The sequence below is a fragment of the Miscanthus floridulus genome, chromosome 12 (assembly GCF_019320115.1).
Source record: "Miscanthus floridulus cultivar M001 chromosome 12, ASM1932011v1, whole genome shotgun sequence".
In the NCBI taxonomy this organism is placed as follows: Eukaryota; Viridiplantae; Streptophyta; class Magnoliopsida; order Poales; family Poaceae; genus Miscanthus; species Miscanthus floridulus.
In genome coordinates, this window is record NC_089591.1 from 64,336,379 (window position 1) to 64,360,913 (window position 24,535).

Genomic DNA, 24,535 nt, shown 5'->3' on the forward strand with positions numbered 1-24,535 from the left:
CACTGCCTACACCGGCATCCTAGTAGAAATTATACTTCTATTTAACGGGGTGTGAGATCAAGCCTACCCATATAGTCATGTGGTTGTACGTAATATCTCACTAGGCGAGAGGGACTATGAAGTGTTCCTTATATGACCGAGGCGAGTATCTCCCACAGGAATCCTCTCTAGACATCTCTGCCATGGTAAACTACCTCCATAGTTTACCACCAGTCACCCCCTATCGGGGTTTAGTTTCAGGTTTAACAATTTTAAGTTCCATTATTATCCCTAAGTCTATTCATAATGTGGAGCTCAAAAAGTAACAAGATAACCATTTATCTCAATCCAACAATATTCATATCACAATAACAGAGCTCATATTTTAGGTTAATGATCTTATAGTCATGTTTTAGCATTTTAGTGGTTTAAAGCAAGATGGTAGGGAGGGGAGCTAGGACTTGCCTTCGTCGTTGTCACCTTTCGGCACATCTATGAAATTTGGGTCCTCGTCCTCCTGACGATTACTGTTGTTTGTTGGGCGTATCGATCGAAATAAGACTACTACTAACCACAAAAGAAAGGGCAAAAGCAACATATAACAATATGGTGGTACTAGGTGCAAATGATAGAGTTAGATTTTAGATGAATTTTAGAGGTGGTTTTATGTGAAAAGGAGTTAGGGTTTAAAAGTTATATATTTTAGAAGTTTATCCTATATCTATTTAACTAAGCAATATTTTAAATGTATTTTTTGGTTCATGAAAATATGTGCAAACTACATGATTAAATTCCCTAATGCATCTAGTTTATTTATAAATTTTTGGGAATTTTTCTAAGCTAGGAAGATGTATTTTTAGCTCTCTTTGTACACTAGCCGGGTGTACCCAGCGTTTTCTAAACCATACCCCATGCTATGTGTGGTGTGTGTGCGGATGATAGGTGGGCCATCCAGCCACGTCAGTGAAAGACGGTGGCAATGGCATTATGGCCAAGGGCCCACACGTTAGTGAAAGAGGAAGAGAGGGGAAGGAACGGACGAGAGGCGACGGTCACGACAACACCGTCACGTGCCTGGCCCTCATGTCAGAGACAAAGAGGGGGAGAAGGATACGACGATGGATGGGGTGACCACCGTGACGCCAGAATAGGGGAGAGGGAGGCTCGGCTCGTCGGAGTTGGTTATGCCAGTGGCGTCGGCCCTCGGTGGTGACAGGTGATGGGTGCACGGTGCTCGTGGGGTCACACCACGGTCGATGGTGGGGTTGTCGTCGACAGCGGGTGCCCGCGGCGGCGGTGGTGGCTCACCGGAGGGGATGCGGTGGCGCTACGCAGCGAACCTGGCCATACGAGCCTCTACCTTCGCAGCCGTTAATGTGTACGTGAGTGCAGGTTAGTGGTGAGTGTGATGGAGGTGGTGTGGTGCCTTGGGTGACCTTGCCGGTGATGGTCGACGACCATGGTGGCTCGGCGGAGCAGGGCGCGCAGTGACAGCACAACACAGAGAGGGAGACAACCAACTAGCTAGCAAAACAGATAGGAGAGGGACTCTGGGACTCACCGATCACTCCAATTGGCCAAGGACACAGTGGATAAGAAGAAGAGAGGAGGTGGTGCTAATGCTGCCAGCGAACTCCAAATTTGGGGAAAATCAGAAGAGGGTGGAGAGGAAGAGGGAAGAGGTGGAACGGAGGGGGGATGGTGTGTTCCCGCCCTCGGCGGAGTGGATGGTGGAGAGGGTGAGGCGAGAGCGTTGCCGGCAGGGCCTATTTATAGGCCGGCTAGGTCAGTTTCCGGTGGCGAGATAGGCCGGCTAGGCGCGCTCGTGGTTGACCTCGTCAGGTCACTTTGCCATAGCTGGTGCTTGCCCATGCGCATGGTGAAATGCCTTGGCGGCTACTCCAGTGGCTCGGAGCGGATGCGACCATGGTGTCGGCATTGACGAGTTCACAATAAGGAAGGAGAGGGGAGAAGAGGAGAAAAGAGGGCGTCGTGGGGTCCCGTGGTCTCATCGTGTCGCCATTTACCTCCGCTGGCACCAAGGTGGAGCTGGCAGGGCGTTGACGCGCGGCTGTGCCACATATGGCTGCTAGTCGTGAGATTGACGACGGAGCTGACGAGCAGGGCCCCGCGTTAGCAGGAGAGAGGGAGAGAAGAGAGGGACGCGGGCGAGGCTGGGCCGGGCGCTGGGCCGCGGCTGCTGCGGCGCTGGCTGGGCCGGCCCACACAGGAGAAGGGAAGGGGAGAGGGGAGATGGGCTGCTGCTGCGGGCCGAGTGAGAGAGAGGGGAGAGATTGAGCTCAAGTGGCTTTTCTATTTTCCTTCTTTTCTATTTCCCAGATTATATATGCATATGTTTAAATGATTTTGAATTCAAATTTGAATGGGTGAGCATGCAAAAGTGTATCACAATAAGTTCAACAAGTGAAGCAAACATTCACACACAAAGTTTTACACATCAAGTTTTGTTTTCCTATGTTAATTTATTTATAAATAATACCTATGTTGGTTATATATCCTAGTTCCTATGCAAGTTTTTAAAATGTTTAAATTTTTAGTGATATTTAAACCAGGTCAAATTTTTAGGGTGTTAACCCCCCCCCCCCCCCCCCCCCCCCCCCCCACCACACACACACACTGCATGGATAGATTTCTGTAAGGAGTGTTAGCTTGCCTTGCCTATGTGCATGTATGCGCACTACACACTGTATCACTGCATGACTAGTTTGCTACATGCATCACCCACGTCATGATTAAACGTGCATTAGCCTTTTTTTTTAGCTTCCGTGTTATTATGTTATATTTCAACGCATTACTACAACAATTTAATTAGCATTTGCGTCTACCTAGCTCATCTGGCCTTCCCAAACGAGTGTTGTTGTTTCCTCTGTTTGCATGCAAATGCACGACCGTATTTCACTTATTCTATTACTTTAGTACGTCCATTGGTTGTCTTCTTCTACATAAAACTTCATTCAAGCACAACGGTGCACGCCGATGCCACACATAAAGCGACAATTAGCGGGAGTTTATCTTACAGCCTCATACTCATCAGGTTACTTTTTTCGCGATCGTGCCGAGAGGCACATTTTTCATTAGGAGGAAGAAAAATTACAACATGGTCTTAGTAAGTCTAGGCTTATTAGCACACCATCCTTGAAACGGAAGGTACCGCACATGCAAGGGCATGCGTTGGCTTCTTTTTCTTGAATAGGGGATTTGGCATTATTTATGTTTTATTGTCTAACTTAATTAATCAATTAATTACTTCAAAAAATCTAAAAAATTAAAGGGTTTAGATCTGTTTGAGATATTACCTCATAACAAGTAAATGGTGTACCATAGCATTGCCCAATCTATAAGGACCACCAACACACTCATCAGATTGCATATATATAGTGGACTGCATAAAATACAAGTTTTCATACGTTCTAGTTACTTTGTCAAATGATATATTAATTTAGATTACAAACTGTTCTACTTAAATCATGTGGCCGTGTTCAGTGATTCTAATCACGCTCTGCCACTGAAGAGCGCAAAGAGAACTAAAAAGCTGGTGGGGTTCCTGCCCACCAGACGCTACTCCAGATCGGGGACCAGTCGTTTTACCCATCTCTCTCTAATGACTAAAAATAGTTAGCGTAGTACTAGTAGTACTCCAGACCGGGCACCAGCCGTATTACCTAAAGTTTCCCAAACGGGCCTGGCCCATCGGGCCAGCACGGGCACGGTGCTGATTTGGCCCGGTCCAAAAACGGCCCGGCACGGCCTCGTGCCCGTGCCTGGGCCGCTATGCTAGCCCGTTGGCACGGCACGGGCACGGCCCGCTCCAAAGGCCGGCACGGGGTCGGCACGGCTAAGAGCCGTTGGATGAAGCCCCCGGCGAGCGCTGGCCGTTGGATGAAGGGCTGCGGTGGGGCGCCTATATAAGCCAGGAGCCGCCCGGGGGAAGCTACTGTGCTCATTTCTTCCCCCTCCGCGCCGCGCGCACCTCGCTCTTCGGCTCTGCTCTCTCGTTCGAAACCCTAGCCGCTCACTCTCTTCTTTTCGCCGTCCGGTGGCTAGTGACAGCGGCGGTGGCTTGCACGGGCACACGGCACGGCCTTGTACACCCCTTCTCTTCTCTCTGACCGGCGATGTAGCTTAGTCGTTGAGATCTCCAACGAATCGTCTTCGTCTCTCTCTCGTCGCGCTCGTCGATCTCGCCGGACTCCGGCGTCATTGGGGCTCCGCTATGATGCGTTGAGGTACCAGGACGCTGGATCTGAGCGATGTCGTCGTCGCCGTTGCCTCTGGTGCTCCGTCAAGCGAGGTGAGTTAGATTTGTTTCTTGTTCTTCTTCTTCTTGATTCGCTGTTCTTCTTCACTTCTTCTTGTTGATCTTGTTTTGTTGTTTTTTACTTCTTTTTCTTCTTCTTGATTTAACCCTAGATCTGTTTCTTTTTTTGAAGCTATTGGCGTTGAGGGACCGGTGGCCGGCGACGATGAGATGTCGGATGAGCAGGAGGACATCGGTCTCTCCATGACGATCAACGACGAGTTGCGCCTCTACGGGATGACCGGAGACGACGAGGACGATATTGTTGGGGATGCTGAGGAGCTCTTCGGTCGTCGTGCTGTCAAGGAGCTCAACGGCGGTACTGCTACTCACCCACTTCCCATCGACGACGCTGACGGCCCCAACGCCGTCCAGGGCGACACTCAAGCCGCTGCTGATGACGGCTCAACCAGCCGGCCTAACCGCCCTTCTACCTCGGTTTGCTGGGAGGATTTCGAGAAGCTCTACAAGAAGGTAAATGGTAAGGATGTCAGGTATGGCGCTCGGTGTCTTCACTGCCGTAAGGAGTACTCTGCTAATTCTAAATTTGGGACTGGCCACCTTCTCCGTCATCAAGACTCTTGCCCTAAAAAGCGTGAGAAATATCGCATGGCTCAGTCCCACATTACTTTCAATAAGGATGGTAGTATGCGTAATTGGGAGTATTCTGCTGAGGTTGCTCGTGTTCAGCTTGTTCGTTTGTTGCTAGGCTAGATCTTCCCCTACGTCTTGGTGAAACTGAGGCCTGGGAAGATTACATAAAAACTGCTCATAACCCTAGGTACTCAACTGTTTCTAAGCAAACTACAGCTAGAGATCTTTTTAAGTATTTCAATGAGAAGCGTGGTTGTTTGATTGATGATTTGAAGAACAATGACATTTCATCTGTTGCTATTACTTCTGATATTTGGTCTGGAAATGCTAAAGAAGATTATTTGAGTGTTGTTGGTCATTACATTAATGCTGATTGACAACTTGAAAAAAGAGTGCTTGGCTTAAGGCTTATAGATGCATCACATAATGCTGAGAACATTGTTGAACGTGTTAGTAATGTGCTTAATGATTATGGTATATTGAACAAGGTCTTTTCTGTTACTTTGGACAATGCCTCTGCTAATAACAAAGCTATGGATAAACTGAAACCTGTGCTTAAGGAGTATTTAGGTTCTGATTTGTTTTTGCATCAACACTGTGCTTGTCATATCATAAATCTGATTGTTAAAGAGGCTCTGGTTGCTGTTAGTCCTTTGATTGATGCTTTCAGAACTGCAATATCATACATTAACTCTTCTAACCAGAGAGTTGCTGCATATAAGAGTTATTGCATGGCATCTGGTATTAGACCTAGGAAGTTTGCATTGGACATGGATGTTAGATGGAACTCTACATACCTGATGCTTAGGCATTTGCTACCACACAAGGAAACTTTCCATACTTTCATTGAGTCTAATTATCCTAGAGCTAAAGGTGGCCCCTTTCTTTTGACTCATGATCATTGGGCTATGGCAATTAAAATACTGGAATTCCTTGAACTGTTTTATGACTCAACAGTTGCTTTGTCTGGTGTCTACTATCCTACTGCCTCACTTATGGTTCATCATATTGTTAAGATTGCTATACACCTGCATAAGTATCAAAATGATGAACATATTAGAACTGTTGTTCAACCTATGATTGATAAGTACAATAAGTATTGGAGAACCATACCTGATCTTTACTGTATTGCATTTATCTTGGATCCAAGAGCTAAAATTAAAGGTTTTAACAAAGTGCTTAGAAAGTTAAATTTGCTTACTGATGCTGATTATTCTAATAAGCTCATGCAAACTAGAACTCTTCTCTTCAAACTGTATCATAAGTATGATGATTTGTATGGATCTGTAAGGGCCAAAAGGGCTGACCCTCCAAGCCTATCTGGTAAGAAAAGAATAGCTTGGGCTAAAATATATGATGATGATGATGAAGGTGGTGGTATGGTTGGAGCTGGCTGTTCTTCTCTTCCTCCTAATCTTGATATGTCTAGGACTATTCCTGCTACTGCTTTGCTACATGCAGCAAATTCTTCTAGCAGTAGTTCTGAACTATCCGCTTATCTGGACTGTGACACAGTGAGCCAGTGGGATGATGACTTCAACATCCTGAACTGGTGGCATCATCATAAGCTAACATATCCAGTTCTTTCTACTCTTGCTAAAGATGTTTTCAGTGTGCCTGTTTCTACCATTTCATCAGAAGCTACTTTCAGTACCACTAGCAGGATCATTGAAGAAAGGCGGCGGAGGCTAAACCCTGAGACTATGGAGGCACTCACATGCATCAAGGACTGGGAAGCTGCTAAGTCAAGGCTACAACATATGGTGGAGGATAAGGAGCTCGAGGAGGCCTTTGAAAACCTTTATCTTAATTAGTCATTCATTTATGTAATGGTCTGTAATTTTAATTGGACTTGGATGCTTTGGACCTGTGGATTGGATGTAATGAACAATTGAATTACACTAAGAGGCTGGCTGTACTCTTTTTCCCTGTCCAGGGTTTCTCACAAGGGTGAGTTTTACCTGGACAGGTTTTTAATGAGGCAGCCATTGCACAGCCCTTCCTTTTGATATTTTGTTGCCTGGTGTTCTCTTCTTGATTTTGATTTCTTCATATTTGAACTGTTCTCTGTTTTCTGAAATTTTGATGTGGTTTTGTGGGTTAGTGCCAAAGCACGGCATTAACACGCTGGACTGCCGTGCCCAGTGGCACGGCACGGCACGGTCTGGAGTGCTTAGTGTCGTGCCTGGGCCAGAGGCTGAGCACGGTGGCACTATACAGTACGACACAGCAAGGCTACCGTGCCTGACCGTGCCGTGCCTGGTCGTGCCGTGCCTGTAGTGCCCGTGCGGCCCGTTCGGAAATCTTTAGCATTACCCATCTCTCTCTAACGACTAAAAACAGTTAGCGTAGGGCCTAAACGTAGTACTAGCAGTACTTTTCACCCATCTCTCTCTAACGACTAATGCTACACGGTCACATGGAGCTTTGTATTACCTGAGGGAGCCATTCATCAACCACGCCAGGAACATGTAAAAAAAAAGCAAATCGTGAAGTCGAGCCTACTCCAGGAGAATTTTTATTTTTTAATCTTTTTTTATTTAATATTTCAATAATAATCGCTTTCAAAAAAATTTGCGGATCTGCCCCTTTTGATCGCGCCAACATCCGCCACGTAAGACGGCGTTTCCGACATGAAAAACACTGTCACGACACTCCCGCTAGCGTGACAGTATTGACAAGACAAAACATTTGAAAGAAAAATAACTCTTTGACACAATGTCGGATGAAGATGAAATTTATACAAAAATTGTAGCTTTCGATGAGATCTACAACTTTGTAGTTTTACGTGATATTTTTTATATAAAAGTTGTAGCTCTCAATGAGATCTACAACTTTATAGTTTTCGGTTTTTACATTTGAGATCGTTTAGATGCACGAAAAAATAATATAAAATTTCAGCAACATAATAGTCGCGTACTAGCGTTTGCCGAATTAGGAAAATAATATCATTTTTGTATGATGTCAAATAAAGATTATTTTATATCAAAGTTGTAGCCCTCAGTGAGATCTATAAATTTTATAGTTTTAAGTTTTCATATATGAGGTCGATAACATACTCTAAAAACTAATATAATGTTTTAGCAGCATATTAATAGTGTATCAAAGCTTATCTTTTAGAAAAATCGTATATTTCTTATTTGATGTCACCTAAAAATACTTTTAAATGAAAGTTGTTGATCTCGTTGAGAGCTCCAACTTTGATATAAAAAGTACCTTCATTTGATACCATACAAAAACGATGTTATTTACTAATACGACAAGTGCTAGTACGCGATTAATATGCTACTAAAATTTTATATTGTGTTTTTAAACATCTTAACGACTCTAAATGTGAAAACTCAAAACTATAAAGTTGTAGACCTCATTGAAAACTACAACTTTTATGTAAAAAATATCTTCATTTAACAACATACAAAAAAGATATTATTTTTCTAATGCGACAAGCACCGATACGTGGTTATTATGCTCATGAGATATTATATTATTTTTTCGAGCATCTTAACCTCCTCAAATAAAAAAACTCAAAACTATAAAATTATAGATCACATCAGAAGCTATAATTTTCATATAAATTTTATCTTCATCTGACGTCTTATCAAAGAGTTATGATTTTTAAAGGTTTTGTCTTGTCACGCCACTCCCGTTGGCGCGATAGAACAATACTGTCACGCTAGCTGAAGTGACTTGACAACGTTTTTCATGTTAGAAAAGCTGTCTAATGTGGCACATGTTGCCGCGCCAATGCATGTGGCACGACAACGTTATTTGATCGCGCCAGCACTAAAAGGATCATATCCGAAAAATTTGTTAGACCAGTTATTATTAAAATATTAAATAAAAAAGGGTTAAAAAATCTGAACCTACTCCACGTCCACGATGGCTACAAGAAAAAGAAGTCTGTCAGCAGAGAAGCAGTCGGCACCGCCCTCCCCCATGCTACCGACTCAGATTCGCGAGATCACACGTCCCGATCGCCCAACAGGCAGCAGGACAAACTGGGCCGTCCCTATAGTCACCCGCACGCCTCGCACTCAACGTATCAAATAGTTATGATTTTTAAAGGTTTTGTCTTGTCACGTCACTCTCATTGACGCGACAGAACAATACTGTCACGCTAGCTATAGTGACTTGACAACGTTTTTCACGTTGAAAATGCTGTCTAATGTGGCACATGTTGCTGCGCCAATACAGGTGGCACGGCAACATTATTTGATCGTGCCATCACTAAAGGATCGTATCCGCAAAATTTGTTAGACCAGTTATTATTAAAATATTGAATAAAAAAAGATTAAAAAAATCTGAGCCTACTCCACGTCCACGATGGCTACAAGAAAAAGAAGTCTGCCAGCAGAGAAGCAGTCGGCACCGCCCTCCCCCATGCTCCCGACTCAGATTCGCGAGATCACACGTCCCGATCGCCCAACAGGCAGCAGGACAAACTGGGCCGTCCCCATAGTCACCCGCACGCCCCGCACGTGACGGGCTGTCATTTGCCGGTCGCTGCCGCGGGCACCGGCGACTGGCGAGTTCCGTTGCGCCGTCGATGGAAGCACACGTTTCGATGGCCGGCTGTTAGCGAAAAATCGTACGGCGACACCGCGTGTCGATCGACAGCCGATCGACGGAAAAGGACCTCACTGGACTATGGGAGACGCTTCGTGCGCGCTTCATGTCCGGTCTGCTACTAGTACTAGGTAGCTGCGCCGTCACTACTCACTAGCAGCTTGTTCAGCCATCCAGCGCATTACTATTCCCGGAATGACTTGCCCCACAACTTCAAACTTGCTTTGATCTTGTGCAGTAATAATCCTTTACGTCCTCGTTTACTTAGAAACTTTTGATGTCAGGCCTCAAAATTTGATCTTATACAGTAGCAATCTTTCGCATCCTCATTTACTTAGCACTGTTCATGTTAGGACGAAGCCACCAAAGTGGAAATCATGCGGACCTAGAAAGGCAACGCCTTCAAGAAGGAGTAGGTTAGCCACCGTTGCCCATCCAAGTGGACGGGGTTTTCACCCACAAGATCCATGGCAAGAAAAGAGGAGGGAGCCTCAACAGATGAAGTGAGTTGGGACTTCCTAGAGGAGACTTTACAGAGAAAAGGTTTTTCAGAGACTTGGATTCACTGGATTAATCAGGCTGTTAGAGGTGGCAAAGTTTGCATAGACCTTAATGGAGAAAGAGGTGACTACTTCAGGAGTTTCAAAGGTCTTAGACAAGGGGACCCACTGTCTCCCTGCTCTTTAATCTGGTAGCCGATGCCCTGTCAGCCATGTTTACTAGAGCTAGTAATGCTGGGGCAATTCAGGGTCTGGTCCCACATTTAGTGGATGGAGGTATAACTCACCTACAATACGCTGACGATACTGTCATCTTACTGCAATTTTCAGTGGAGAACTTGAGAACAGCTAGACTGATCCTATCCTGTTGTGAAGCCATGTCTGGAATGAAGATTAATTTTGAGAAGAGTGAGGTTTTTACTGTAGGGTTGTCAGATGAGGAACAGTTACAGGCTGCCAACATTTTGGGTTGTAAGATTGGGATTCTTCCCATGACTTATTTAGGAATGCCTGTTAGCCACTGCAAAATTACTAAAGCTCAGTTGAAATATGTCAGTAACAAAACAGAGAAGAGACAGGGTACCTGGCAGTGTGACTATCTGTCCTCTGGTGGTAAATCTACGCTGATTGATTCATGCCTATCCTCTATTCCTATGTACACCATGGGTGTCTATCAACTATATGAAGGTAACTTCCAGGCCTTGGACACCATCAGATCCAGATTCTACTGGCAAGGCACAGAAAAAAAAGGAAATATCACATGATAAAGTGGGAGGCTCTTAATATACCTAAAGAGTTTGGAGGATTGGGTTTTCTAGATGTTAGAGTTATGAACACTTGCCTGCTGCTCAAATGGGTTGACAAGTTAGAAAGAGGAGAGGAAAGCCTATGCTGCTCTTTGCTAAGAAAGAAATATCTGGGGCAGAAAAGCATCTTCCAAATTAAGAACATGAAAGGCTCCCAATTCTAGAGATCGTTGTTGGATCTGAGACCTTGGTATCAGAGAGGGAGAATTATTGAGGTTAAATCTGGCTGTCAAACCAAATTTTGGCTAGACTGCTGGCTTGGTGACTTCCCTTTGAAGATCAATTTCCCAACCTATTCATAATAGCCAGTAACCCAGACTTAGAGGTAGCAAATGCATGTGTGGATGGGCAGTGGTGTATCGCTTTCAGACGACAGTTGAATGAAAATCTTAGACAAGATTGGGCCAATCTGGAAGACTTGCTTAGAGATGTTACGCTATCAGAGGGTCATGATAAAGCTGTTTGGGATTTAGAGAAATCACATAAATATTTTGCTAAGTCCCTTTATAATGCAATGACTTGGTGGAGCTGTTGATACCAGAATGATGATGATCTGGAAATGCCCCATCCCACTCAAAGTGAAGATATTTGTTTGGATGGCGGCCCATGACCGAATTCAATGTGGAGTTCAGCTGAAAAAGAAAAAATGGACAGGACCTGAGAAATGTCTAACATGTGACAAGCCCGAATCATCTGACCATATTTTGTTCCAATGCCCAATGGCAGTCTTTTTGTGGTCATTCCTTAGAGATTGCCTAGGCTGGCCTGTGTCACCAATTAGCTGCTCATCTCTTTTCTTAGATCTTGGAGAGTTTCAGAGGTAAGAAGCAGATGATAACTCTATTCATATGTGCAGAAGCATTATGGTCGATCTGGAAATCCAGGAACGAGGTGGTGTTCAACAAGAAGGTGTTATCGTCGCCGGTGGTGTTCAACAAGAAGGCTGCGTCGTCAGTCGTCACTCTAGCTAGCAGCTTGTTCCATGTTTCCATGGTCTCACAGCAGCGAGACCATGATGCATGGCGCGGCAACAAAACAGTTACATCCAATAAAAACTCTTTTACAGGTCCTTTTGAGGGAACGCATTGATTTTAATTTTGAGCCTAACTACAATATAATGGTCCGAGGGGCAGCAAGAGCATCAGGTGTTGCATGTATTACATCGAATCCACTACAGGCGGAGAACCGATAGATCTACTACGGGCCTGGTCTGCCTGCTGTCCTTGTTTATTTTCTTGTCTGAACATCAGCTTTGGAATTGGTTTTTAATTGTTTGCGTAGGATAACAATCACGTGAGTTCCAAGAAAAGATACAGGTAGTTCTCTGCGAAGCTGAAAGATATTGCTACAAGGCCAACAAGAATCTCTGGTTGAACCAAGTGAATGATAAGTGGGACAACTACATGTACCGGCAGGAGCACAACTGGGAAAGGCATGCCTTGCCTGATGAAGTCAAGAAGAAGCTCTTCAGCTTGCATTTGGTGTGGCGAGCAGACGGTCACTGCAGGCAAGTGCAAAGTGGCCTGGAAATCATGCTGCAAACCAAAGGATCTTGGAGGGCTGGGCGTCATTGATATGCGGCGTGCTAGGGTGGCACTGAGGGTCCGATGGGAGTGGAAATGTCGGGTGGATCAAAGACTGAATTGGTCCAGCTTGCATAGAAAAAAAGAAAAGATGGTCACCGCAGTTTTTCAAGGCAGCCACAGTATCCATTGTTGGCTCCAGGGAATCGACTTTCTTCTGGACGGACAACTGGATTGATGGTGCAAGCATTCAGTCATTGGCGCCGGCGCTCTTTCAGGCTGTTGCAGCAAGGTGTCGGGGGGTGCTGGTATGTGATGCACTGCCGGGTAATGCTTGGGTGCGCCACATCACCGGAGCACATACGGTTCAGGTCATCAACGAGTTCATGTTGGTGTGGCAGCAAGTTCGGAGATTTCTGCCCTTGCAGGGAACACCTGATGTGTTTCGGTGGAGGCTCACACCAGATGGAGCCTACTCTTCGGCCTCGGCTTATGGAGCCATGTTCTTTGGTGCTTCGAGGACCCTTGGGGCAAGGGAGATTTGGAAGACCTCGGCGCCGCCAAGAGTCCGTGCCTTCTTCTGGTTGGTATTGCACAAGAGATGCTGGACCGCAGAACGGCGGTTTCGCCATGGCTTGCAAGACAGTGACATCTGCATCACTTGTGACCAAATGACGGAGAGTATGGATCATATCATCTTGGGTTGTGTCTACAGCAGGGAGGTTTGGGCCATTCTACTGGCCAAACTCCATCTCCTGGATGTTGTGATCGTCAATGAGGAGGATGTCATGGAGTGGTGGATGCGCAACAGAAAGCTCGTTGTAAAACCGGCGAGAAAGGGGTTCGATTCGCTCTTCTTCCTAGTTGGCTGGAGACTGTGGAAGGAGAGGAACTCGTGCACTTTCGATGGAGCTTCTACTGACGCGGCTGGGCTGGCTTGCTCGATCTGGGGCGAGGCCGAGGAGTCCTGTCTTTGCTAACACTCATGTAGTCTTCAGGGGTCATTCACGTCGCAAGCATAGTGCTATGTAAATCAATCTCACTCGTTGCCCGTGGGCCGGAGTGCTTTGGTAATCGGTGGATTACCATGGCGTTTAGTTGTAATTTCGTATAAACTCTCTTCTTCCTGCTTAATGAAAACCGTGCCTGAGGCACTGTTCGAGAAAAAAAAAAGAGCTCTTCAACAATACTGCTTCTGAGAGCGAAGGGAAGTCCTGGTTTAGTTTGCTTAGCTTGGGAGATGAGAAGTGACCTTGAGGCCGGATATGTATCTTTGTCTGGAGTTTTTGTGGGAATAGTTCTAGTTCTTAAGTAGCTTTTGGTCTCGGAAACTGTTGTTATGCTATGGACGGGTGTCCCACCTGTGTGCTGTAAGGAACTGAATGATGGTGTCTTTGCTAATACTAAGACAGAGGTGATGCCCTTTAATTCTAAAAAAACAATCACGTGAGTAAGACCCGCTCTCACAAAAAGAAAAAAAGGGAATCAGCAACTTCATTGATTCCCGAGGCGAGCCCTTCATTTTCTTATTATATGCCTCATGAACCGATTCGTGCAGAGAAATCTATTCTTCTCTCTCCTGTGTTTGATTCGATTTCTCTAGTCATCATGATTCGACTGTAGATGCACTTGTCATCACCAGTGTGTCAGCATATAGAACAATAGGAGTAAGAGCATGCTCATTTGCTTGTCGATTAAATTAATATAATCGATAGGATAGGAGTGTGGTGTGCTTTGTGAATTGTGATTCAACCAACAGCTCCGTCCCCACATGGCCACATACTAGTCCGTAGCAGACGCTTGATGCTAAAATCGCTCATCCCCTTGGTGTTCTCATCTGCAGTTACCGTAGGTGTCAGCGTTGAGTGCAGACTAGCTACTGCGCTATGGGTAGTCAGTACGAGGAATCCACAATTCCACATTCATTCATCATGGGCAGATTCCCTATCTAGTACTTGATGAAGATGATGCCGGACGACTAAGGCCTTGTTTAGTTTCTCCTAAACTCCTAACTTTGACACTACGCAAAAAGAAGATTTCTCGTCATATCAAACTTACAGTACATGCATGAAATACTAAAAGTAGACGAAATTAAAAACTAATTGTACAGTTTGGTTGTACTTTGCGAGACGAACATTTTGAGCCTAATTAGTCAACGGTTGAACAACTATTACCAAATACAAACGAATGCTACAGTATCACTACAGTACATTTTTGCCAACACATCCAAAATTTGGCAAGCCTAACGTGCTGCAAATAGAGCCACGACTGATTAGCTAGCTGTTTGCTGAAACCAGCAAGCAGGTGCGCGCATGGGGAATCTTCCTGTGTGAGAAAGGACCTTGAGTTTTTTCTACCTGCCTTCAAGTGGAATTAATTTAATGAATTAATATATTTTTCTATAACAAAAACAAATAACTATTAAACAAATAAGCTATGCTAATGAAAAGACCAATCGTTTTTGGGTAGTTATAAAATTCTCATACTTCTTGAATAACAAAAGAAATAATTTTTTAAAGTAAAATTAAGGTCTTTGCTTTTACTTATAGCACTATTTCTTTTACCTAAAAGAAAGAACTCAAAATAAAAAAATAAGAAAAGTACGATTTTTTTCTTCTCAATGCAATGACCAGGGCTGTCTTACCATTGCAAATAGTTTTTTTAATAATAAAGATAAAGATTGTCTAAGGTAAAACACATAAGACCTCTACACACACAAAAATACAATTATCAATTGGGAAATACTAGCGCATGTACGTTCGGATATAAATAATTGATCTGGACGCTTCCACTCTACCCGTCCCACTCGGACGCTCCTTCTCTTTCGGATCCAAAGGCTTCAGCTGCACTCCTTCTCTTTCGGATCCAGAGGCTTTCACTCTACCCGTCTCACCCAGCGCACATCCCCTTCTGGCTCCCTTCTTTCTCCTGTGATGCAATAGTAAACTCCGGTAATGATGGTTGCGCTTCCTATAACGCCTACAAACACCGCACCTTGCCATACGTGGGAGAGAGAGATGGAAAGAGAGACAAATTGATCAGATGTTAATCATTGCTTGCAGCATTCAAAAGCAAGGTTTCCAAAATACTGAAACCTCATGTAACATCAAAAAAAACATGTTGGAACATCTTAAATCGGCATTTGCAACATAAAAAACATATTGCAACATCTTAAATAGACTATTGCAACATCCAAAAAAACATATTGCAACATCTCAAGTCGACTGTTGCAACATCGCAAAATCCATTTTTGTACTGAGTGCCATAAAACATGTAACATCCAAGATTGACTGTTGCAACATATCACACACTACAACATACCCCACCGTATAGTGCAGATTCAGTTGTGCTTGCCTATGAAGGAGCCCAGCCACCATCGAGGAGCTTGCCGCTAGCGAGGCCACACCTCTAGCGTGTAGTTCATCACCGAAAGACATCCGACCATGGAGGATTTCATAGCCGAGAGAAACACCGCATCATAGAGGTGTCCACTTAGATATGATCCACTTTGCCGCCATGGAGGCAAAAGTAGGAAGGCGAGTAGGTGCAGCGGCGGGGGAAGAACTAAGACGGACGTGGCGGGGGGGGGGGGGGGGGCGGTGAGGGAGGAAAGCAGGCAATGATGGAGTAAGGCGGTCAGCGGCGTCAGGAAGACGAGTAGCCGCATCATCGTCAAGGAGATGAGCAACCACGTGCGTGAGCAGATGAGCAATGGCGTGGGAGATTGCGGTCCAGTTAAAAAAGCGTTCGGCACGAAGGAAATAGGCGGACGCCCGTGTAGGAGCATTTCCGTTATCAATTTTCAAGAAGTCAAACAGTTTGAGGTTTGATCAAATTTCTACAAAAAAAAATATTAACATTTATGATACAAAAGAAGTATTATTAAATTAGTTATGTAATATATTTTCTAGTAGACCTACTTGGAGACATAAATGTTAGTCTATTTACTATAGAATTGTTCAAACTTAGCAAGTTTAACTGGCACAAATCGAGTTGCATTTTTTTGGGGGGACGGAGGAGTATTTCATCGGAACGGCTAAACATCATCTAATTTTGAATGTTTTTGAAAACCCGCTCAAGGGAGGCAGACGACAGGAGCAGAGAAGAAATAGGCTTTAATCAGATGAAGTAGCTGACCGTTGACACAAGAGTAGCAGCACCTCGCTTGCACCGTGTATGTAACTAGAGGCAGACACTACAATATCCGCCAAAAAAAAAGAAAAAAAAAAAGAAAAGAAAAGAGGCAGACACTACAATAAGATACTGATGCGGTTCGTCATCCATAGTCGAGTTTTGATGAGTTTTTCTTCTTCGTCTCCCGTCATCTCACATCTCTTTCCTCACCTTCCCTAGCCTTCTATTCTCACATCTTTCTCTGGATCTAAATGGAGTAGTATCCATATATAGGGTGGGAAGGTTTTACGTTATTTATGTAATATTTGAATCTCATATATACGTGCTTGTCAATGCCGATGTGAATTATAATAATATATATTCATCGACGAGGATGCTACATTGTGTTGCATTTATTGTTCGTCGAAGAAGACGAGAACCGAAGAAAAAACAGAATGAACCATCCTCGTCGAAAGTCTTGGGTGATATTACAAACCGATACTAATTACTTGCCATAAGTTACAGGTGTTTATAGTGATGTGTCATATTGCCGGTTACTAAGTGATCAATTAGTCAAGCGTGTATTTTTCTTAACTTCTCATCAATGGCGCACGGGGTGACAAGACGCGGTAACTACTGACATTTCTTTTTCATGTATGCCATGTTTACTTGCCTGATAAGCCTATGACTGAAAGTACCTGTTGGTTGATTTGTTGCGAGAGAAAAATAATGTTTGTTGACTTGAAAAAGTACAGTTTATAAATCAAGCGAACAAGACCGTAGTGACTGGCCGGGAAATTGCGTGTTGTAGGCCATAAAAGAATTATTAATAATTTTTTTAAATGATGAATCTGTTACGGTCCTGCCTGGGAGGTGTGAGGCTGCTACTGCGGGCATGGGCGGCGGCTAGGACTGGGGAGGGGTGGCGGCTGGCGCTGGGAGGCGCAGGGTGAGGAGGAGACTGTAGGGAGATGACCGAGGCTAAGATGGAGGAGGGATAGACGAAGAGGTTTTACTAATGTTCTAATTAGATGAAACAGTTACATCGCACATATATTTATAGTTCCTAGAGTACTTGTTTCCTAACCAAATGAGGAGTTCCTGAAAATTTGGACTCTCCTTCCTTAACAAACCAATCCTATTTTATAAAAAAATCTTTATTCTAAATTTCCATCTAAATTACGTGCTGTTTGGTTGGCAAATGTAAACGAAATCGAATTACCAAACAATGAATCAAATCACGGATTTTGTTTGGATTTGGACGGTAATGGAATCAGCTGAGTGCACGAGCTGCACGACGACGCTGAGCGACCAATCTTCAGGGAGCGACGAACGCACGACGACAGAGTCCACTCACCTAGCGATGAACCTGGCCAGGTGCTGGAGCCGCTCCCCCGACGAGCAGCATGTGCAGGTCCACCTCGCTCCCACCGCATCAGCCCTTGGCCTTGCCATTCCCGGTGGCCGCCGTGATTCTTCCGATCACGGCCCCCCACAGCACCGCCGCTGCCAGGCACGACATCAGGCGCCGCGAGGACCACCACCACCTCCTCACGACTATAGGGGCGGCGGATGTAGCGACGGCGACGTTGAATCCGGGCCCAAGCTTGTCCCCGGGGGTGGGGAGGACGAACATCTTGGGGTCGCCAACTTCGTGGGGAGCAGCGTGAGTTCACTGTTGGACCGTGGAGCACGCGAGGGAGGAGTTGACGCGGATCTTGAACTTGAAGCCCCTCGTCGACCATGGCTGCATCTACGGAATCGCGAGTCGAGGAAGAGGAAGCGCCCTAGTCCTATAGTGGCGGCGGCGACGGTATCGGATAAGGCTTGGGGATAGTCCGGGATCGGAATTGAATAGGCTGTAATTGAATTACAGGGTACCTAATATCAGGACAAGTCCAACCAAACAACAGTAACAACATCCATTACCCTCTGTAATCCAATTACGTAACATTTAGTTGAACCAAACACCATGTTAGATTCTCCCAGATAGACGTGCGCTACAGTACCCCCGCAGGTAGTGTTCACGCCAGCGCTATTGGGTAGTTTTGGGCCCAACAGGCGCCTCGGCCAATCAGGGCCCTTTTTGAGCTTTGCTGGGCTCAGCCAGAGGCTCGAATTTAGGCCTGTGGCAGAATCTATGGGCAGGAATAACATGATGTTCACTTATATAAAAGCGTTTTTTCTCAAAAAAAAAAACTTATATAAAAGCGTTTATGTACTACTAGTATTCCTTTGCCCTAACTTTTCCAAAATGTTTTAAATGATCTAGACTAGAAGAGTAGTAGACATGCTGCTTGCACGTTTCCAAGGTCTCAAGGTCTCGTAGCAACAGGAGGATTGGACGAAGACGCATAGCGCGTGACGGCAGCAAAACAATTGCATTTGAATGCGCTACATGCGGAGAACCATGTGCGAAGGTGAAGCTACAGCTACGGCTACGAAGCACCAGTCCACCACGAGCTCGACATCTACCCATCCACGACGTTCTGTCGAAACTCGCAGTATGCCAATATATAGAAAGTTATTGGTATAGAAATAACCGACACGCCCCTGGCTCCTCTCGGAGTAAATTTCGTAGGGTCCATTGGTCGCCGTCTCCGAACACAGAATCAGACTATCTGAGTGATCGGGGCTTCGGGACTTCGGAGAGCACTGCACAACCTATTAGCTGTTGCATGTCAAAGCCGGCTCCAGGGAGGCAAATAAAATTAGGTTTTGATCAGATGAAAAAGCTGACGCTAGCAAGCTTTCAGTTTGAGTACATGTTTCCGTCCGAACTTCATTTTTTTTTTGACAAAAACTGAACTGCAGAACCCAGCAAATACACCTGACAAAAATGTGTTGCATAGCACGGTCTTGGGCCCTTCTCCGCAAGAAATACAACTTTGCTTCGATCCATGAAGCTTTCCAGAGCGATATCCAACTTTCAGCTGTCCCTTCATCGCTTCCCTATAGCTTTACGAAGAGCCTCGCTGATCATCCATGGCACGACGGCACCGGAGCCTGCAAACTGCATAGAAATTGAACAGAAACAACTGCATCAGTAAACCAAACTCTCCGACCAGCAAGAAGTCAAGGGTGAGCTACCTGAGCAGTATTGCAATTTGCATGTCTTAGTTAGCTGGTGATACCTGAGCTCGTATCTTAAGCCCCATGAAGCCATCTGGTGCCGAAGCCTGAACCGAGAGAACGTCCAAATGGAGGCCCTTGATGGCGTCGAACACTCGTGTCATCAGGAGCTTCCTCCCATCGGCATTGCACCTCCAGGAGCACGTCCCTGTCCGAGACGGCGACGGTGACGTTGCTGGTGCCGTCCTTGGGGAGGACCCAGGGGTGCTCCTTCTCCACGTCACTGCCGAACTCTGGCCTCTTCCTCTTGCAGCCCGCACAGACTTTCGTCCTGACACTCTCATTGCCAATGCCACGGGGTCTTGTTATTGGCCTTGTCGTTTCGGATGGGCGTGATGTAAGTTCCCTACTAGATTCCAGTTCTTGTACCCTTCGCTGAAGCTCCTTGAGGTAGGCTATGGTTTCGGCGAGGATCGATGCTTTGTCCACCTGCCAAATTTTTAAAAAATGTCTTCAAGTTTTGAACTTTTGATAAACAAACAAACGTTCTCTCAAATCAACACGGAAGGATAAAAAATTGATGGTATCTTCTTCAGTACCTTGTGAATGGACGGAACCAATGACTTGAGAATGAGGAACATCTCGTTGAGCTTCTCCCGGCGCTTTCGCTCTGACATGACGTGATTCTTGATGCCGCTTTCCTGGGCTGTTCCCATCGTGCTCGTGCCCACACCACCACCACAGTTCGCCCAAGCACCGAGGCCGGCCACCACTTTCTTCAGCAATTTCTGCGGCTCTTCGATGACCGGCACTGCCGCCACTTCATCGGAGCACGACTGCGAGGACCTCGTCCACGCCATGAAGCTGGTCGCGCGAGAGCCATCAGCTAGGTTCAGGGGCGCTGGTTGCGGGGACGAGGGAACTTCGAAATTAGACCCGTCCATGATCCAGCCATCCTCTAGTGGTAGTGGCTGCACGTCCATTTCCTCGCAGAGGCTGTAGAACTCGTCGATCTCCTTCGAGATGTGCTCCAGGCTTGCGTTTGACAGGCTCTCAGCTTCTCCTAGCTCCTGTCCGTGTGCCCCAGCGACGGCAGTAATCGTCTCCATTTCCATGGCATTGTGATCGAGGTCCTCGAACACAACCATGTCGTCCGCGGCCTCGCCGGTTTCCTTTTCTGACGGGGGGTTGGAGCTCGGTTCCTGCTCCCCCGAGTATGTCGGACACTGCGGCTCCCAGAAAGCTGCAGTTGCTCGGGTCACCAAGTCCGGGTCCTCCAACACCTGGCAATATCATTTACACTAGTTTGGTTAAATACTACCTGATCTTCAGGAGAATTAGGCACAATGAAAAATAAAAAATCTACTAGCTGTTATTTTCAGATTATAATGTACAATATATATATGGCCAGTGAAGTGAACAACTGAACATACCGTATCAGTTGTACCCAGCTCAAGCACACCACCCATAAGCGGGATGCAGACGATTGACTGCGGAAATTAAATACCATTCAGGATGTTACATGTTGCAGTCAGAAATCTGCAGACAAAGTGCCCTGTGTAATGTTTCCGACGAGATGAAGGCATGGAAAGCGCTTACCTGAATGGACGCGCTCTGCTTGCTCAAGGCCACACATGCAGGAACCCAAGTTAACGATGATTCAGCAAAGAACACAACCGACTAGTGAAAAACATGCATGAAAGGCAATAATAGACAAGACACAGAGAGCGGTCGATCTTGACCGATCACCGTCGCCGAAACTGAGAAACGTGCATGCGTACCTTGGCCAGGAGCGCGCGGGGGAAGGCTTTGCTGCCGGCGAGGTGAGCGTTGCACAGCCAGACATGCTCGTTGCTCGCAAAACTCCTGCCCGGCAATCTGTGGCAGCACGGGAAAAAAAATTTGTTACCAACTTACCATCAGCGGCATCAGCTATATATGCTCTGTTGTATCGAGCAGTAATCGATACCCTTGGCCAGGCCGGAAGGCGTAGGTCATGCAGATCACGTAGTACCACTCGGTGTCGCCGAGGTCCTCCGGCGACAGCGAGCCGACCGGCCGCGCCGGCGCCGCGCGACGGTCGCACTCGCCGGACAGGAGGGCCTCGTACAACTCCCGGAGCTGCTCGCTCCTCTGCATCACGAGCTGATCGGCTGTCATCTCCACGGAGTTGGAGATCTTCCGCGTCTTCACCTCGCCGTTGTAGAACCCGTCCATCCACGTCAGCACCCTGCAACCAGATTTTCTCATCCGACTTCCAAGGGAAAACTTTTTACAGTAGTATATAGTACTACTAGGTATCTATACCTCCTATCTGTATATGTGTGTGTTTTGAAAGCTTATGATCCTAAAAATATATCATTTTTGTCCATTTGATTGAAAGTCCAATATTAAAAGGCGGGTGAGATGATAAAACCATATTTGAATTTCTCAACGTTTTTTCTCTGCCTAGATTTTTTTTTTGTTTCCTCTAACTTCATTTCTTCTTTGCACCTTTTTTTTATTTGTCGTTCTCACTCTACGAGGAGCCAATGTATTCAACTTTGACCAAATATATTAGTATTTATAGTACATAATTAGTATCATTAGATAGGTCATTCAATTTATTTTTTATAATAAACTTTTTTGGAGTTAAAAGTATTGTTAATATTTTCTGTAAACCTAGTGACAGTCGATGAAAGTCTGACCAAGGACGTTTCCCACAAAAAGGATACAAAAGTAGAGCATTATATTTAAAATAAAATAAATATGCCCTAAGATACATAGTGCTCCCTTTTTATCGGATGAGACAGAAATCTTTATCATCTGTCAGCTTTATTACAACATGACTTTTTATATTATTTTAATATAAGTATTGAACGCATGATCTATGAATTAAACCTTCTTCTGTTGTCTAGACATAAATTATATCCAGGTACGTAGCAAAAGCTACGAATCTAGAAAAAATAAAACGCCTTATAGTTTGAAAACGGAGGGAGTATTATTTATATTAGCATATTTTTGAAATATATATATTAGTGGGAATTTCTTTGAAAAACTCAAAGTGTAATAGAGTTTCACAAGCTTATGTATGGACCTCAACTTTTAGATTTTGTTGTCCTTAAATATTTAGTAGTTTCACCAAAGAAGAACAGAATCATTGTTAGTATTTGCTAAAAAGTGCGAAAGAAGAATTTTCTTGAGAGACGGAATAATAAATGGCTTTACTAGTTTCCAGTTGCTCATACGTACACTTCTATTACTCTATGATCTAAATTTGCATAGTTTCAGCTCAAAACTGTGGTATTACAAGTGGAAAGATGGGAGTTGTCCAGTTTGGTAATGGTAATAACACTGCATAGCTACAAGTGGAAAGACGTCTCAAAAAAAAAAAACTACAAGTGGAAAGATGGGAGTTCCCCAGGTAGAGAAGACACATCACGTGACGATGTGAGTTAAAAATCGATCCAGTACTCTCTTAAATCGAGGAGATTCAAGAGTAGGAGTAACAAAGTTTGATTCAGTAACTAAATTGGATGTAAAACCTGGCGACATCATTGCAAACCGAAAAAAACTAACCATTTTCTGCAAAAACGATAAGTAAATGACTACAATCGCATCACCGGATCCGACTCTCTTTATTTGATATGTATGTATGCGCTGGGAGCCTGGGATATATATAAAGCTCATGCAAATGATATGACGACTGACGATCACTCAACAAAGTTGCAGAAAACTGCCAACCAAATATCAACTGTATATTATTAAGACTTCAATTTACCCTGGTTGGGTGCCTGAAATGGACCAGAAGAGGGCATAGCTCCAGTTGATGCTCCTCGCGGCTGCAGCGAGCTGGTTCCTCAACTGCCTCTCTGCTGCAGGCTGCAGCAGCTCTTCTTCCTGAACCGGGGAAGCTGAAAGCGCCATGGCGCGCCTTACTATCCCTTCACGCAGAAGCTAGAAACTGATGTTACTATAAAGAGACGGCGAAGAAGCTAGATCATTAGAAGAATATATATAGTTCCAGCTCGTCCAATTTGCAAGTAATAACCATTTTCATTTCGTACCTGATACTGTAGTCTGTAGGCTCTAGCTGCACAAGACGTGGAAGGAAGTTGTAGCTAGAGAAGCAATAAAGCAATGCAAAAACTTTCATGCAAGGGTGGACAAGAATCGGAGGAGGATCGGAGCTCCCCTCCGCGCTAAGGGAATCAAACGCCTATATGCTAGCTATATGGGTGCAAGCAGGCATATATATATATAGGCATCCACGTACACTCTGTGTTGGCAATGGCGACCTCGGTAGCTGGCTGGTGAGGAACGGAGGAGGAAGAAGACGGAATATATGCCTGCAGATATGCCACGAACCTTGGAATCCAAGATGGGTTTGTGGACGGAGCTCCATGACGGGAGAAGAAGCATTATTATAGTAGTAGCGCATTTATTAATAAGGAGTACGTGTAACTTGTTGTATCGAACACAGTATGATGATGAAACGGAAGGAGTAGGCTTGAAAGACGAGGGATAGACGTATAGTATACGTGTGTATGTAGTTAATTGCAGCATGCTAGAACCTGGGAGCGGCGAAAGCGTCTTTCGAGACATCCCGTACACTCATGGTAGTCATGTCCGCGTCACACTCACACGGTTTGGTAGATCTCTCTTTCTCGTAAAAGGTTTTTTTCATTGAACAAAAGGACCGTGCATATGTGCCCGGTGGCGGAGCTACTACCCTACAATTTCAGCAACAGAGCAAGTATATATACGTATATATACACATATACACTCATCTTCTGTAGTATACTAGAGCTGAGCCTGACTGCCTGAGCATGTGCTAGCGCGAGCCGCGAACGAGCGTGAGGCCCAAGCAGGAACACGGCCCATGCGGCCAGCGACGGAGACAGGATCAAGGGACAACGCCGACGCCAATACGGAATTACGGATCGAGGCAGCGCATCGGTTGGACTTCGAGTGTTCGCCCTGCCCTACACCGACGCCAATACAGATCGTTCACGCCGTCGGCTGTTGCCCTACCCTACGATGGCATCGGCCACTCATCCTTGTGACCTCGTGTCCCGTTCGGCC

At 45.2% G+C, this 24,535-nt stretch overlaps 1 pseudogene; it reads right to left on the minus strand.

Annotated features, from left to right (window-relative positions):
• Window positions 1–19,099: 19,099 nt before the first annotated feature.
• Window positions 19,100–23,842, minus strand: LOC136496651 (anthocyanin regulatory R-S protein-like; annotated as a pseudogene).
• Window positions 23,843–24,535: the final 693 nt, after the last annotated feature.